The sequence below is a fragment of the Vigna umbellata genome, chromosome 1 (genome assembly GCF_029865625.1).
Source record: "Vigna umbellata cultivar VRB3 chromosome 1, Vumbellata_1.0, whole genome shotgun sequence".
In the NCBI taxonomy this organism is placed as follows: Eukaryota; Viridiplantae; Streptophyta; class Magnoliopsida; order Fabales; family Fabaceae; genus Vigna; species Vigna umbellata.
Genome location: NC_142165.1, coordinates 81,578,158 through 81,596,415, shown reverse-complemented (window position 1 = coordinate 81,596,415; position 18,258 = coordinate 81,578,158).

Here is an 18,258-nt window from a genome sequence, read left to right as displayed (position 1 = left end):
GCTTTCAATTAGACTATATTCTTTATGGGATACTTTTGCTTACAACACTTTTTTTAATGTAAGAAATTTAAGCTTCAATGTTATTACGATTCGTAATAAAAGATTTTTTAATGAGAGCTTGAGAACATATCCTATTATTTTGTACTTATTCTTGAGACAACTCTTTCATAACATATATTTTAATTTTCGTCTCTACATGAGTATAAATTCTTAGGTATGTTATCTCTAAAGCTTTCATGTTAGACTTTTCTTATTAACTAGACGCTTCGTGCAAACAATGTGTTAGACGATATAGACTTCAAAGAAACGTTGTTGTGCTATGTTGTTATTTTGAGAAGACTGTTGTTAGCATAAAGATGAAGATTAGAAGCTTTCATTATGTCTTAAAGTCAAGTCTCAGGGGATCTTGTTGCAAGAAGACCTTCATGAAACTTGTCTTGTGTTAAAGCTTTTATAATTTAGTAGATTTATGTATAGATGTGATTTATCTTTGATTCTATGCATTCTTGCCTTAGTTTGTGTTGTAAGTCGTTTTGAATAAGAAAACCTCATTTTACACTCAGGATAATCGATTACCAACTAATGACTTGTCATATTCGATTATCATGAGCAATTATGAGAATTTTCAAGCAAGTTTTTGACCGTTATGCATTCATTAAATGCATAATTGATTATTATAAGTGGATAATCGATTATCACACATTAAATAGCTGACAACGAATTTTTGGAGGTATCCTTGAGTGAAATATCTATAAATTGGATTGGGACTCTCATTCTAACATACAAAATACTTGAATTTCGAAAAGCTTATCTGTTTTGTTGTGTGTTATGATAAGTGTGTTCTAGAATTTGTGTAACTCTTGAGCTTGTGGCTTTGAGAACTTGGTGTTGGCATAGAGCGAGAACTTTCATGAGAGTTGTGATTAAGTGTTGTTGTTGCTGAGTTAAAGCTTGCTATCCTTTGTGAAGATTCAAAGGAGGTGCTCATGCTTCGTGAAACATTCACAGGAGGTGTTCATCCTTTGTGGGTTTCAATACTCTAGCTTTGACTTTATAAACAAGTAGAATAACACAAAAATTTGACAACATTTCAATACTAATCTCAAAGTGATTTTTACATGGGGTAAGCACTTCTATTTATAACCATATAACGCTAGAGGTGTCTCACAAAAGTAGAAGCAAAACCCTAAAAACCTCAACTTTGCTAAGTTGGGCAACAAAGGAAAAATATTTCCATTAGGAAAAGGACATGTGATCACTACTATGGAAAAGTTCTCTCAATTAGGAGAATGATACAACTATTAATAAAGGAAAAGCTCTATATTAAGAGAGGGATGCATGACCACTACTCTCCAAAAGGAAGAAGTCAATCACGAACCTTACCTTGTTTCCCAAGGTGGTCTAGGTGGATTATGACTAAAAGTCCACTACGAAAGGCATCACCTATGGGTCAACTTAGAGAGTTAACTTACGTTGACTTATGTTAACCAAAACCCTACACTACTTAATCCATAATACAATATCTAAATTGAAATCTTAAACTACTTGACCCACCATTATACAATACTTAAAGTAACTTATTCCACTAATTACAATTTAAGATCCAAAAGAATAAAAACTTAGGTCTACTATCAACATATAACTTCAACTCTTCTTAAATGTTCGTCACTGTACTTCTTGTGATTAACACTTAGCTATAACCTTCCATTAAATTTGCTAAGATGATTAACAACCATTCATTAGTGTTATTAGTGTTGGCTTTCATATCCAATAATAATGTTCGTCTTTATGTAATTTACCTCTTTATCAACTATTTCACCAAAAAAGTAACAACCAATTTAGGCAGACTTTCATTTATATACTTGTTCTCAATGACCTATTTGATCACATTTCGAAATACAACATAACGGTAACATCATAAATATATTTAACTTTAGAATTAAAAATATCAATTGTCAAAACTGAAAGACTAAAAGTAAAATTTTTAATTCTACAAACAGAAACCCCTTCTCTGATGGAGCACTACAAATATATTTTCATATATTTTCAGTAAAATTTCAAAACTTATGTCATTCAGTTAAATTTACATTATAAATTATGAGTAAATCATAATTTTTTACATTATAAATGTCTTTAACATAGTTTAATTTGGTAGAATAAAAATAATATTTAGTAAAATTAATCAGTGGAAAATGATAATTTTCAATTGGAGAATAAAATATAATATCCATGATTTTTTAATCCTAAAACTATTTATAATTTTTTTTCATCAATGATGACAGATAACTTGAGAGGGGAATTGGAGGATAGCAAACATAAAATAGTTTGAAGTCTTAATAATTGGATTCTTTCGTGTTGGAGGCAACCTCATTCATTTTGATTCTGCTCAAAGTTGTGTGGACTCGGTGTCACACGTGACTCACGTGCCACATTACATGTGACAAACTTCAAGAGTGTGGCCAGGTGGGCCTCAATCTCAGCCCTAGGGTCATTTTTGTTGACACCTACATACTAAAATATAGGACTGGGCATAATTAACTTAACTGCACTAAACTATAGATTATCTATACTATATTAAACTATAAAAACTAAACTATTTTTACTGATAACTAAATTATACCATGTTGTGGTTCAGTTTTAAAAAACTGAACCTTTATAGTTACAGTGCAGTTAACTACATAAACTATCTCTTATGTTTATCTCTTTTAAACGGAATGAAAAATTGACATTCTCAGAGAGAATGTGAGCAAAAGAATAGTAAGGAGAGGAATGTGGTTTGGAAGTAGAAGTGCCGTGAGAATTGGCTTGTTTAACGGTTTATATACAAGTTAACAGTACTTGTTTATAGGTGGCACTGGAAAGTGAAGCTGAATCAGAGAATCAATGATAGAGAGATAGGTCACGGGTGCTTCTATTGACATGTAATGACAAAGCACGGTAGAAGTTAAATATAAAATTATTTTAATAAATTACATGTAAAAATTATATTATGCATATAATAATATTTTATATGATCTGTATATATAATCTAAAAATAAATGTTCTTTTTCAAGTCTCTTAACTATTATTATAATAATTATTAAAATAAAATGATATTATTAAATTTATATTAAAATAATTATCTATTTTAAAAAAAAACTAAATTTTATTATATTGTAATTATATTTCAAAAACTGGTAATTATTTTTATAACTTAATAAAATTAACTATAATTGTAAAAATAAAAAGATAAAAGTACTTATGTAAATAATTATAAAATATAATATTATATATATATATATATATATATATATATATATATATATGAGAATTCAGAAAAAGGTGAGAAGAGAAGAAAGATGAGAGTTTTTATATTAAACTAGATAATTGTCAAAATAAAAATATTTCGAATAACGCAAAACAGAGATAAACAGAAATATATTTTAGAGATTAAATTTTTAATCTATATAAAATAATATATAAACAAATTTATATTATTAAATTAAACTATATTTAATATGAGGATCAAATTTTAGACATTTTATATTTTTAAATTAATAATAAATAGTAATGATAAATAATTATAGTTATTAATTTAATTTTAATAATATGATAAAATAGTACCAATAATATTTCATTAATTTTTTTAAATTTTTTATTATAATTATTTACTAATTCTAATTATATAGATTTATAATTTAATTTTTTTAAATGCTGTGATGTTATTGAATATTAATTTATTTGTTTGTAATTATTAAAAAAAATCAAATTGAACTAATTTTTTTAACTCTATCGATGATTAGCCATTGACAGTTGTACTAGTGCAAAACTACATTTATTTATTAGAAAAAGGTGCATTGTAGTTAACTGAATTGTTTTGTAGTTAACTGAACTAAAAAGTAGTTTAGTTCAGTTTTTTTGAACTATTTTTTAGTGCAGTTTAGTTTTTTTAAACTATTTTATAGTTAATTGTAATAGATTTATAGTGCAGTGCAAATAGTGCAGTTTGCCCACCCCTACTAAAATATAATTTCACTTTATAAATTTTAAAATATTAAAATAAACAATACACTTTGTATTATGTTATATCATAACTATCACAAGATAAATACATAATGTATAAGTGAATGTTTATTACTTTAATATTACGTGAAAATACTTGTTATGAAATTATGACGATTAAAACCAATAAAACCTTTTTGGATGATTCCAATTAATGTTATATATTTCCCTACTATTATATGAAATATAAAAGAAATTCAAATTTTATTTTGTATACTTATATGATGACAATAAAATAGATAAAACAGTTTCATTATCACATATTTATTTCTAAATTAAAAATTCGTTTCCATTTAAATTTCATATACGATGGTATAAGATTTCTTTTCATCATTTTTATTGGATAACAGCTGTACTCTGTCAGTATATACTTTTTTATTATTTTAATATCAATATCAATTAATTATTTTTTATAAAAAAATAAAATTTGCACAAAAAAACAGAATATTATCACATATTTAATATAAAAAAATATATATTCTCATATATTTTAATTAAATTTTAAAAAAATTATAATGATATAAATTTCTAGATACCAAATAATAATAATTAAATAAAATAAAATAATTATATAAATTATTTTGCAATTCCACATAAACAAAATTTGATGGTAACCAAAATATTTATAAATTTTGAAAAAAATAATAAAACAAAGTTGATAAAGTTAAAAATATTTCAAATTATGCAGTAATCTCTTTCTTTATATACCGATAAAATTATATTTAACGAAATTGCATAGAAAAAAATATTACACCAATTATAATTCAAATTTAGATATAAATTTTTCATTTTTTAATTTTAACATTTTAATGATTTACGATAATAACATTTAAATTATTATATTATATTAAATAAAATATTTGTATGCAATTGTCATGATAAAATGAAGTAGAAAACAAAATAATTACATAAAATATTATCAAAACACTATTCTATGTAATAAAAATAAATAATAAATACAAATATTAAAGAGATAAAAATATCAAACTATTTGATATATTACTAAATAAATTACATAAAGAAAAACAAGTGTTTCAGTATAGTTGTTGAGGCCGAGATGCGAACCTGATGAATGACGTATTCTCCTTCCAGCCATGTAATGTTTCCTTGTATCTTCCTCTTACACAGGGTTCTTCACGGAGAATGGGGTGGGTACCTGCGAAGGCACTCCGACGCTCAAGTCAGAAAAAGGAATGACTGAACCTTTTTAGTTCAATAATGGAAAAATAATCTTTTTTCCTCTCTCTCTGAATTATTCAAAATGTACCTGTCTCCTCTAGGTTTTTCGTATTTAACCTAGAAATAAGATGAACTGTTTACCTAGAAATCCGGTTAGTTGGATAATCCAGTCACCTGATCATGATCCTCATCTTTGATATTTGGTTGGTTAGTTCCGCAACTTGCGCTTTCATGGTTATACATTTGTAACCGCTTCTTTAGTTTATCTGAGTCAATTGACCCAATCTGAATAAAGCTGATCGAGCGTCTGTTGACTCTTAGCTTGACTGGGTTAATTTGATCCATGCTGGTTATTTGGTTTAAGTGACGGACGATCGCTATTAAAACGATCGATGGTTTAAGTAACGGACGATCGCTATTAAGACGATCGATACTAGGGCGGTATTGACGAGTGCATGGCGATTGTCTCGCTGGCATTATCTTATACGATAATGCGATCGTTTCGTCTAAGAGGTTGACGATCGCTCGGAAGCATTCGTTTGACTAACTCGTTAATACCTAGCCTGTTTACTATTGCTAGCTGTCCGGATAAAGACACTATTGCTAACTGTCTGGATGAAGGCGATCGTTCAGTCGGTCGTTTGGTTTATTATTGATAACCACTCGACCTCATATATTCTACCATACAACAAGTATAATCAATAATATGATAAGATGAAAAATATTTTAAATATCTATTAAAGTTTTCTATAAATAAAAATAGTTGAACTATTAAAAAATAACTAAAGTTGTTTTAAAACAATGATGAAGGATCAAAAGAAAATAAAAAAGACAAGTTTTTATAATACCTGATGAATTTATATGATTGAAAACCAAATTTTATTTATAAGAAAAATGTAATGAAATGTAATACCTAAAATCTATTTTTTCATTGAAGTTAATAATACAGTAGAAGATAATCACTGACAAAAAGAAATGCATGCTCTGTGATAATACGAAAAATACTTATAAATATAAAACCAGATATCAAAGATAAAGCGGATAAAACATTCAATTTCCACTTCTGGAAGAAAAAAAGGGACAGATTGAGACAATCTTCACTACTAATTGTTCATTTGTCATATCTGCTTTTAATTAATAATATTTTTTAAATTAAAATAATTATCTTATGAATTTTATTTTTTAAGTAATTTTAAAATTTAATCATGTTTTTAAATTTAACCAAGTTTTTAAAAGATAACTATTTATAATAATAAAAAATTACTAACAAAATAAATAAAAATTATGTATAAAAAAATTTAAAAATTATTTTTTATAATTATAATTTTATTTTTTATCATAAAAAAATTAAAAACACAGGCATATATTTTCACTAGAATGAGTTAGAACCAACTTGATTCAAATAAATTTCTATAACAGTTTATTCATGTGGAATTATTCTATACGAGTTATTGGTAATATCTTTCTAATAAATTGTTAAATATATTTATGTGCACTGATTTTTATGTTTTAAAATATATTAATAATTTTTAATGTATTAATAAAGGGTGAGCAGAGTGATAATATTAAAATCTCATAATTTTACATATTTCAATTGAACTTGCAATCTGAAATAGGGAATGAATATTATTGGAAGAAACAATGGGATAAGTAAATTACAAAGGAGCATGACAAAAAGAATTACAAAAGTGAGATTGAAGTGGAAGACCCAAAAGTGAGATGAAAAGAAGTATATTCCTGTAATCCAAAATTCGATATTTTACTTAATTATTTTTCTTCACATGAAATTATTTTATTTCGTAAACTTTATAATGCTATTAAAATTGTGTAGTTTTTTCGAAACTAAATATCGAAAAACTGAAATATCTTCTTCTCTTGTTTCATCATGTCAAACTAAAGAAAAGCTTTTTCTCACAGAAAGTTTCATTTATTTCTATTCTATTTTTGGCTGATTATTTTAATAAAGTGATATAATTTAAGTCTCTTATTTCATATCTTTAGTTTTTAACGGAAGACTATAATTGTGCAGTTTATTAAATATATAAATTAATGAATAATTTTAATGGAAGACTATAATTGCATAGTTTATTAATAATAATTGCATCTTAAGAGCTAAAACATATATATTAGTTTATCAAACATACAAAAAGTAATAGGTAAAATAAGTGACTAAAACCATAGCTAATTTAAATATCTTACTGTTGATACTTACCTATCTATTTATTTTATTTACTTTCAATATTATTAAAAGGTTAATCAATTTTTTTATTTTATTTTTAGAAAAATAATAATGTGAAACTTTTCATCCACTAATAATTAATTAACAAATAAGTATTTATTATTCTAATTTACATATAATTTATAATAGAGGGGTGAAAGTGAGAATGAAAAAGGTCAACATAAACATATTACGACGCATTGTTTCTATGTTAATAAAAAAATAAGCAACATATTGATAATGAAGAGTAATATGATATTCATTGTCATATTATATGTAAAAACATCATATACAATTACTTCATTTTGATTCTATGTTATTTCATTCATGATATAATTTATTGAAATAATATTATTGTTTTTAGAAGTGAATAATTACTAAGAAATCATTTGAAATTTTCATATCATCAAATGTCTTTTTAGATTTTTATCTCTTCCATGGATGTTTTTGTTTTTATCTTCGGTGACTTTTATCTTTAGGTGTATTATATTTCAAGTGTAATTGAGACTAATGCGTTATATTTATTCTACTGAGATGTCATGTTTGATTAATCCATTATTAATTGAAATATGTTATTTAGTTATATTTTTTTGTCATTAAACCCATTGATGGCTGGTTCATCCTTTTATATGAATTATCCTTTATATTTTTGTTCACTTTTTTTACAGGATGAAAATCAGACGATGTTAATTCATTAGTGCCAATAATTATTTTTCAATTCTTTTCTCTTGGCCTAATGTAGAGAAAGTTGGTTCATCAAAATGACAATAAAAAAGTCGAACCATAAATACATCTCCTTTTTATGGTTGAAGATACTTTAATATTGATGGATATTCATATGCAACATATATTTTCAATCCTCTTTTTAATGAATCATCCCAACCTTTTCTTGTGCGTAATTGAAATATATACAACACATCAAAAAGTTCCAAAAGTTATTAAATGAACCATTAAGTTGTTACAAAGGAGAGTATATATGATAACTCATGGTTTGGTGTTGTGCGAAGCGAAAATGAATGTCTTTGAAGATGTGGCTAAGGGAGCGCTAACGTGTGCTAAATAAATATGTTGATTGGGAGAAAATGTGCTTTGGTAGATGAGAGAGAAACTGAATGAAAAACGAGAGAATGGAAGTGTGTTTGGAAGGCGGCTAGAGGAGGATCTCTAAGATTCTCTAGCCTTGACTTTCAAAGAGGAATTGATTCTGGATTTCAGAAACTCAATTCTCATTTGTCTCAAAAGTGCAAATACAATAGTGAAGTTGGGTATTTATAGTAATTAATGTTTCACACAAGCTAAAAATTCATACAATGAACATAAAAGAAATACAATTAGAGGACACTAAGACTTGTTGGACAATATGCCATCAAGCTCAGGATTTGGTTATCATATAAGCATTTGTAATTTTTCAAAGAGAAAGAGATATAAAGTAATTGTATCTTGTTTGAGCCTTTAGTGATAGGATTTCCATTGAAGCTCATGGCTTGGTTTATCATCCCGAGTTTGTAGTTTTGCGTATATAGGTTACAACCTGTTGAGTTCATAGTTTTGCGTATACAGGTTACAGCCTACCAAGTTTGCAATTTTTCATATACAAGTTACAACCTGCCAAGTTTGTAGATTTGCATATATAGGTTACAACCTACCAAGTTCGTTGTTTTGCATATACAAGCTACAACTTGCCAAGTTCATTGTTTTAAGTATACTACAACCTACTTCCAACAAGGTTGGAATATTTGTAGTTTTCAGTATACATGATACAACTTGCTTCTAACAATGTTGGAATATTTGTAGTTTTGAGTATACAAGATACAACCTTCCTCTAACATGGTTGGAATATATGTAGTTTTGTGTATTACAAGATACAGCCTGCCTCTAACAAGGTTGGAATTTATAGTTTTGAGTATACAAGATACATCCAACCTCCAACAAGGTTGAATCTTTGTAGTTTTGTTTAATCATGTTATGACGTACTCTTAGCAAAGTAGACATTACTATTTTTTTCTCAGTCAAGTTACAACCTGTTCCCAGTTGAACTAAAATGTAGAGATCGTAGTTTTTCTTAGACAAGTTATTGCTTAATCCCAATCAAGTTGGAATGTTGCTTTAAGCAAGAATCCTTACCTCCAAATTAAACTTGGAATTAGTTGGTTTAAATCTAATGAATGAACAAGATAAGAAAAGAGTATACATATCCTAAGGTGGAGGGATAGAGTCTCCAATCGAGCCAAGTTTAGATCATGAAGATTAATTGTTGAGTTGTAACTAAAGTTTAAGGAGAAATACACCATCTTCTCATGACTTGTATGAGTCAAAGATTTGTTGTGGCTATTGTGGAGACAAAATTTACTGCATTCTCAGGGTGTTGTCATTACCTTCTCCCTCGTGGTTGTTAGAGTTGTTTATTTTCTTCTTCATGGTAGTGAGCTTAAGAGTGGGGTTGTGATCAAGTTTACTAAACCCCACGATAGACACCAATTGTTCTAGCCAAAAGCTAAGTGTCTTTGACTGAAAAAAATACAAATAACTCTCTTGACTCAGTAAAGTAGATGATATTTTTGATACAAAATCGTCTAAGAGAAGCTAGATTATCTAGCAACCCGTGTTTTGAAGTTTATCAAACAATACTTAACGAAATATTGTTTATAGAAAGTAGCGTCTAAACAATTGGATATGCCAAAAAATAAATGCTTGACAATTAAAATTGTCTATCTGAATCATTAGGACAAAATGTGCATAATGAACACTAGAGTAATTCTGATCAAATAGATAATGTATGATGCAATAAAGAAATTCACACGCTTAACACTTATGCATTTACTTTGAAGCTACTTGCATTACCAAGCATCTGACAAAATAAGTCATGTGTGATGACTATGTACTAAACATTATCGAAAAATATATGTCACACATCACAATAACATAGTGTATCAGGATAAGTGCCAGTCATCCCATTAAATAATACACTAGCTTAGACCTATGCTAAACAATGTAGAATTCCTGACAGAGTACCTATACTCTATTGTGTTTGAACTAAAAAGCATGAGTAACATATAATGATAAAGCATCTAAGCGCTAACCTTGCTCAAACAAAAATGTGAGATTATGTAAAGCTTTTTATATAACAAGCGTCGAAAGAGCATGTCATCTACATCATCTAAGTCAACTTGATAACAAACAATGCATTGATTTAGTGATGTTGACATATGAAAATATACTCTGAACATATAATGTGTTGTACAATCATCAACAGATAGAACATTTATTGTTGTATAAAAGTGCTTTGGTGTTTGCATGCTTTTCTCTCTTTATATTGCAGGAAATGACAACACCTAGCTTAACTCAGAAGTTTTGTATAAAGGTCAGAAATACATTGAGATATAATAAGACATTCTTAGAATGTTTCATTAAAGCTTCTTGCCTAAGAAGACCATACACGTTATTTATGCAAAAAAGCTTTACTACTCTACAACGTAGACCTGAGTCTGATCAAGCTACCTAAAAAAGCCATAAAACCTATTTTGAAATCAACTCAATATCCAACGGTCATCTATTAAGAAAACCTATATAAACAAAAGATCAATTGAAGAGAAGTGTTGTTGTTATTGTAGAAGAGAGAAAGGGTGAAAAATGAGAGAGAAGAGGTAAAAAATGAAAGAGAAAAATAGTGAAAAATGAAGAATGAGTATATTCAAGAAAGATTTTAAAAATATCAGCTATAATCTACCTTAATACTTATATCATCTAATGCTCTTCAACCTAAGATAAATGATGAAGATATGAATATAAGCATGCTCTTGCAAAAGAGAAGGAGATTAGTAATGAACAAGAGTGAAGAGAAAATGGAAAAGATCTATAATCACATATCTATCTTACTACTTTATCTCTAAACCCATAACGACTGAAACTTTCAGAGAAGAAAAAAGAATAAAAGAGAAGAAAAGAAAAGAAACAAAAGGTAAGCCTTTGTTGAATATATACTTTGACGTTTATACTTGTGCTCATAACATCTAAACGCAAATGCTTAAAGAAGAGAAAGGAGAAAAACAGAGAGTCATAAGAAATCGAATACCTTGCTCCAAGCTTACAAAGTCTGATGCTTTTCATCCAAAAAGAGAGAAAGAGAGAAAGAGAACAATTACATGAACTCAAGAATATATTGTTTTGATTAAATATTCTCTCAAATAGAGTTGTTATTCTTCTTGTAATCAAACACTTGTTGTTTACTAGGAGTGGTCATAATACTCAACAACCAAGAGTGGGTAAACTCGGACTAATCAGGATTGACTAGGACAACCAGGAGTGGTTTATAATACTCAGACTAGTTAGGATTAACAAGGGGAATCAGGAGTGGTTTATAATACTCGGATTAGTCAGAATTGACTAGGGAACCAAGAGTGTTTTATAATACTCAAACTAGTCAGGATTACCTAGGGAGACTAGGAGTGATTTATAATAGGGTTAAATATATTTTTAGCTCCTAAACTATCAAGCGAATTTGTTTTTAGTCCCTCTTTCAAAGTAAGGTACATTTTAGTTCTTCTATTTACAAAAAATGTTAATTTTTTATCCTCCCAAGAGGACCAAAAATTAAGGTTTTTTTGAAGGAGGAGGACTAAAATGTACCTTACTTTGAAAGAGAGACTAAAAACAAATTTGCTTAATAGTTTAGGAACTAAAAACATATTTAACCCTTTATAATACTTAGACTAGTCGTATTGACTAGGAAACCGGGAGTGATAAAAATACTTGTTGTAAATGTATAGTAGTAAAACTTGTATAATCTTGAAAACGATTAGTGAAACCCCTTAAAAGTTCTTAAAAAAGAACTGGATGTACTTATGTTTAGTAAACTAGTATAAAAATTGTGTTTCATTATTTTTCATTTAAAGTTTTTATAAAGCCTTTTGAAAAATTATCATCTAAACGTATTTTTATTTACTCATCTTATAAAAACTAGCGTCTAAACATCTTATAGTTTTATATATTCATTTTACAAGTCATTAGACACTTTTGCGAAAGAATTCCAAAAACGTTATTCAATTCCCCACCCCGCTTCCACCTTCTAGTACTCTTATATGTATTTCATATACTAAGGCCAAAATAGTTCTTCCCTTAACTAAAGGAGTTAACATTTTATTTATAGATAAAAAGTTACAGATTATTTTTCATCTCGAAGACATTATCAACTATAAAAAATATTAAAAAAATATAAAGATACTAACACACATATCAAACAATATTTGTTAATAAATTTTAAATTAAATATAGCACTATAGTAGTTCAATTCCTAAGTCTATAAACTTTAAGTCATCTTTTAAAGTTTAATATCTATCGAATATATATTGAGTCCAAGACTACCAAAATAATGTAGAATGATAGAGGCATCTTTCCATTATTTCCTTCCTTTTCATTAATCCAAATTCAAAACACTTGTAAAGTTTTAGAGAATAAAAGATATCGAGAAAAAGAAAGTAAAGTGTCTCAAAAGAATTCTCAAGTCACATTATTACTACTATGGGCAAAGCAACGCTTATTCAGGATGACTAATGAAAAGTCCGAAACTTTTCAGATGAGGAGTGGTGAAAGTGTGAAATAAAGTTAACATTAGACGTGTACCTACAACTTTCTCACATTTCAATGACCAGAATTCATGAGTAATATAATATTACACACACATATATATATTATAATTTTATTTATGAAAAACACACTAAGATTTTAAAGTTCTTTCTTATTTACCTTTTTATTACTTTCTTCAAAGGAAAAAACGATAAATTATATTAAATTTAAGAGTAAAACCTGAATTTCAAAAAATGATAGATTTTTTTTTAAATTCCAGCAACGTTACAATTAATAGAATCTATAAAATGTCGTCAATATATTTTATTAACACCTATTTTTAAAAAATTACAAGTGTTTTTGGTTGTGAAGTGAGTTGAATCAGCTAATTTGTTAATGAAAATGTTTATAATAGTTTCTAATTAAAAAATAAAATTATCTAAGAGGTTTAATAAAAACTCAATAGAAATATAATTTTTTATTCTAATTTTAACCTTTATTTTTATTCTTTAATTTATGCTTGAATTATCATAATTGATTATATTGAAAAAAAAAGTCTCATAATTAATTAGGTGGTCTTTTCGTTGTTGAATATAATTGAATATGCAAACGACCCTAATTAATTATGGATGTATGATTGTGATTTTATTGTGTTTCGTTAACTATACATATTTAGGTTTTCATTAATGCTAATTGATTATGACTTAATAATATGTTTCATGGTTCTGCGTAGTTAAAAAGAATTCCCATAATAATTAATTATAAATTGTTTTTTTTTTTAATTCCACAATGGATTAATAGTAAAAGTTGAGGAGAGTAAGAAATAGCTTTATAGAAAACGCGTAAATGAAAGGAAGGGAATAAGAAATTAAGAGATTCTATTACAGGTGTTTTACCATTAATCATAATATATTTTCAACATATTTTGAGTTTGTCCCTCTGTCCAATTTATTATAAGAAGTGCTAAGTTAACCACCATAAAAAAAATTATTATGACATATCTTACATTTTAAAATTAATTTAATTTTTGTTATTATTGATATATTATGACAGGTCTTCAAAATTACGTCATAATAACTCTTACTTTTATTTTAAAAAGAATACGAGTGACAAATTTACTATGACAAGAGCATTTCACTTGTCATAATAAGTTGACATAAAATCCTCTTTCTCCATCAATGATTATATTGATCATAATAATTAGTTATGCTATCTTTTCTAAGAAAACTACGTCATAATAACTCGTACTCTTATTACAAAAATGTTATGTATTTTAAATGAATATCAAATTTATGAAAACTAATTTTTTGTGGTGTTGGTTTAACAAATGTTTCTTCTATTTGACATTATCTTTCTTATTGTGATCATTTGATTGTTGGTTGATTAGGCTCAAATTTTGTTTAGTGAAAAGATTATAAGCAAAACTTTGTTTAACAAATCCAATAAACTCTTATATCTTGTTTACATATGAGTATTATACATGGTTGCATGCTAAAATTATATAATTTTGTAAACTATATGTTTAGGATGTGGATTATTTTCAAATGGTTACCATTACAAAATAAGAAAAACAAATAATTTAATCATTTGTATTTTTATTATTATTGTTGAAAGATTAATCATTTTTTTAATTTAGGGTTAAATTAATATATATTTTTATAAAATTTGAAATTAGGAATGATTATTTTTTTTTGTATGCTATTTAAAGGTAGTTGGTATGTCATAATGTAAATTAACTTTTAGTATTCGTAATTATGAGTTTATAAACATGCATAATTTTTATATTTAGGTTATAGAAATATTATTTAACATAAATGTTAAATTAAATTTAAATATTTGTTTGTATAAGGAACTTTTACATTATAGGAATGCAACCCTCACAATGCTTTTCTTTATAGTTGATGGATTCTAAATGCTATTTATGTTGAGTAGTATGACAACCAATGTTAGGGAATTTGTTCATGAAAAGGAGTTGTAAGGTTGAATTGATCTTATACCTTAATCACATTGAATAATGTCATAATAATATTTGCATTGGATTAAGGGCATTCGTTAACTTGTGTGAGCAATTAAGGACAACTAACATGATGAATGATGCATTTAGGTCAACATTGAGCAATAAGTGACTACATTTTTGCATATAATAGAACGTAACATAAAAAATAAAATTGTGTTATCTTTTTTGCACCAATAAGAAGAAACAATTAATCAAAACTTTCATAATGTATTGAATGATAATTATGTGGGAGGGAGAATTTTTAATTCAGCTATCAAACCGAGAAGTGAAATCACATATCCTTAAAACATCAAAATTTTACTCATACTTTAAGGTAAATGATAAAAAAATTCTAGTGTTAATTGACATACATACATTATTTGAAGGATCATTACAACAAGTAACTATTATTTTTTTTACAATTAAAGGGACATGCATGGAACTTATGTACGAGTTAAGATCCTTAGGATAAATGATCTTTGTTTTCATGGAAGAAAAGTCACAAAACATTTTGTAGCTTGTAATTTCAACATGAAATTTATATATCTTTTAGTTGGATTAGAAAAAATAACATTTTGATTTGAGAATAATGAAGGATACTCTTATTAAAAAAGATTAACTCATAATATTTGAAGGATAGTTCATTTGGATTTGTTATATGTCATGACTTTTAACATAGTTATGAATATAACTTTAATGTAATTAGGAAAAATATTACCTTAAGGGTGTTTGATTTATGACAAAAAAAGACAAATAATTACAAGGTACTGGGATATTATATATCACCTTAAAGAGTATTATCAAATAGGTCTAGAAAACCTATGGAAATTATTTATCCATCATCATTTATCACTTATGTCACAAAATGAATTATTGGTATGTTGAAAAAAAAAGGATTCACTACTAGAAAATTATGAATAGACAATGCCTTTAGAGAACGCTTATTAATTAAGCACTATAAATCAAAACATGGAACAAAAAGACAGTGTTTTATGAAATAAACGCTTTAAAAATGAGTACACATACACAACACTTCCTTAGAAAAGCATTATCTATATTTGATTTATAGTTTTTAAGAAAATAATAATTTTTAGATAAATTAATAGAGAGTATTTTTATATTTAAGCGCTCTTTATTGTAATATCAATAAATAGAGTTTAATTAAAAAACACCATTTATTATTATTTTAAAAATTAAAAGAATTTTGCATTTTTTATTCACTTAAAACAAGTTCATGCCCATATACTCTCATCTTCTCCTTGACAACCACTATGTAAATCTCTCAGTGACAACCCTATCCATTCATATGAATCCATCACCATATCTCTCAACAAAAAACTTGTGTTTTTTCTACAATTGTGCACATCTTCTTTTCCCTTTGCATTTTGTTTCATTCGAGTGGTGCCGATGAAAGCTATAACATGATTGAGTTCACGTATGTTGCCATGTGTGAGACCTTGGAAAATTAAATCGTAAGCCATCTGTCTAATCCAAATTAAATGCACTGCTGAGTCACCTGGTTGCTTTCATAAATGCACCCCGCCACACGCTCAGTAGCATTAAAAACCCACTCTGCACTCCATGCATGAGCGCCACTTTTAGTATGCATGAACGAGCACTGTTGTACTGAATGAATATGATTTCTGTTGGTTGAACTGCATGTTGATGGTGATACGTATGGATTAAAAGATGGATGATTATTGTAGAGTATGAGTTGTAAATATGATGAATTCTATAAAGTATATGAATTAATGATGGATATGAAATTATAAAGTATGAATTGTATGAGAAATATTGAGTTAAGATAGATGAAAAATTTGAATGTAAATTACTCCATATGATAAAATACGTTCGTCATCGTACGGTCTTATACCGTTCGGTTTCCTAGTAAATGACTTAAAAATGGAATTCTTTCATTCGGAAAGAATTCTGCTCGAGAACGAGCGTCCTCATTTGAAATACTATGTTTGAGCGTTCGGCTCAGCATAGTGATACTGTATACCTTAATTTAGATAATATCAAATTACACCCTTATACTTTAAAATAAGTAGCGCTCGGTCTTATACCAAGCGTTCGTCCTAAATAGCGCTCGGTCTTGTACTAAGCGTTCGTCATAATTGGTGCTCGGTCATCTACCTAGCGTTCGTCATAAGCGGTGCTCGGTCTTATACCAAGCACTCGTATTATTGAATATCCCACTTTGATAAAATAGCGTTCGTTCAATTATAATAATATTCTTCTTTTCCTCGCGTTCGTTCATTTACTGGCATCAGTCGTCTGTATGCGAATTACTACCAAAATAGTTCTAAACATTCTCGGCTCTCCTTCTTACATTGGATCTGATCTAAGGTCTTCATGATGAAATTTTCTTTAAGTATCAGTGTACATCCAAACGGGTTAGTTCATTTAACTAACTGCATAGATAGTAACGTTCGTTATAGACTCCTTAGTTCATTCAATATATTCTCTTGACGTTCGTCCTAGTTCTTCAAAGGGCTGAACGTTCGTTATTTTATGTTCTTAAAACTAAAGATGAAAATGATGATAAATTATAAGAACTTGAAGGGTGAACACTATATTGGGTGATTATACGATTATGGATTGTGGACGAGCGTTCCAGGGAGGAACGACTCATATATATATTGAATATTGGATTTGGTAAAGTATGACTGTGGCTATGCTAATGTTGGCTGTCCATCCTGATGTTCCGTGAGTACTCATCCTCATGTAGAGGTGGTAGGTCATGTGTGGGAACGGCAGGAGGTCCTTAGTCCATAAGTTAACATGGGCGACGTAAGAACGGACTAACCTCGAGTGGCAGCTGTTGAGTGTATCCCAGTTACTTCATCACTCGGGTGCAAGGACGCCTGTAGCTACACAGATTCATACAGTCCGGACGGTCGGTCTATATATATATATTTCGTATGATGTTATATGTTGAACTATGTGCTTGTGTGGATTGAAATGTTTATTTTATATGTTGATGTATAAATTAAATTACATAAGCTTACCCTTCGTTTTCCTTGTGTTGTCTGTTGTCTCTGTACGTTCGTCTTGTCTTTGCAATGATCATCCGTGTGGATGTGAGCAGATGGAGGTGCGTCACTTGAAGAAATGCTGGAAGAAGAAAATTTGGACGACGCGAATCTGGTGGAAGTGGAAGTTAAAGTTGAGCCTTAGAGCGCTCGTTAAGTTTTAGTTATTAGTCTTTCAGTTTAGATAATTGAACGTTCGGTTAATGTTTTGTAAAACCGTTCGTTCT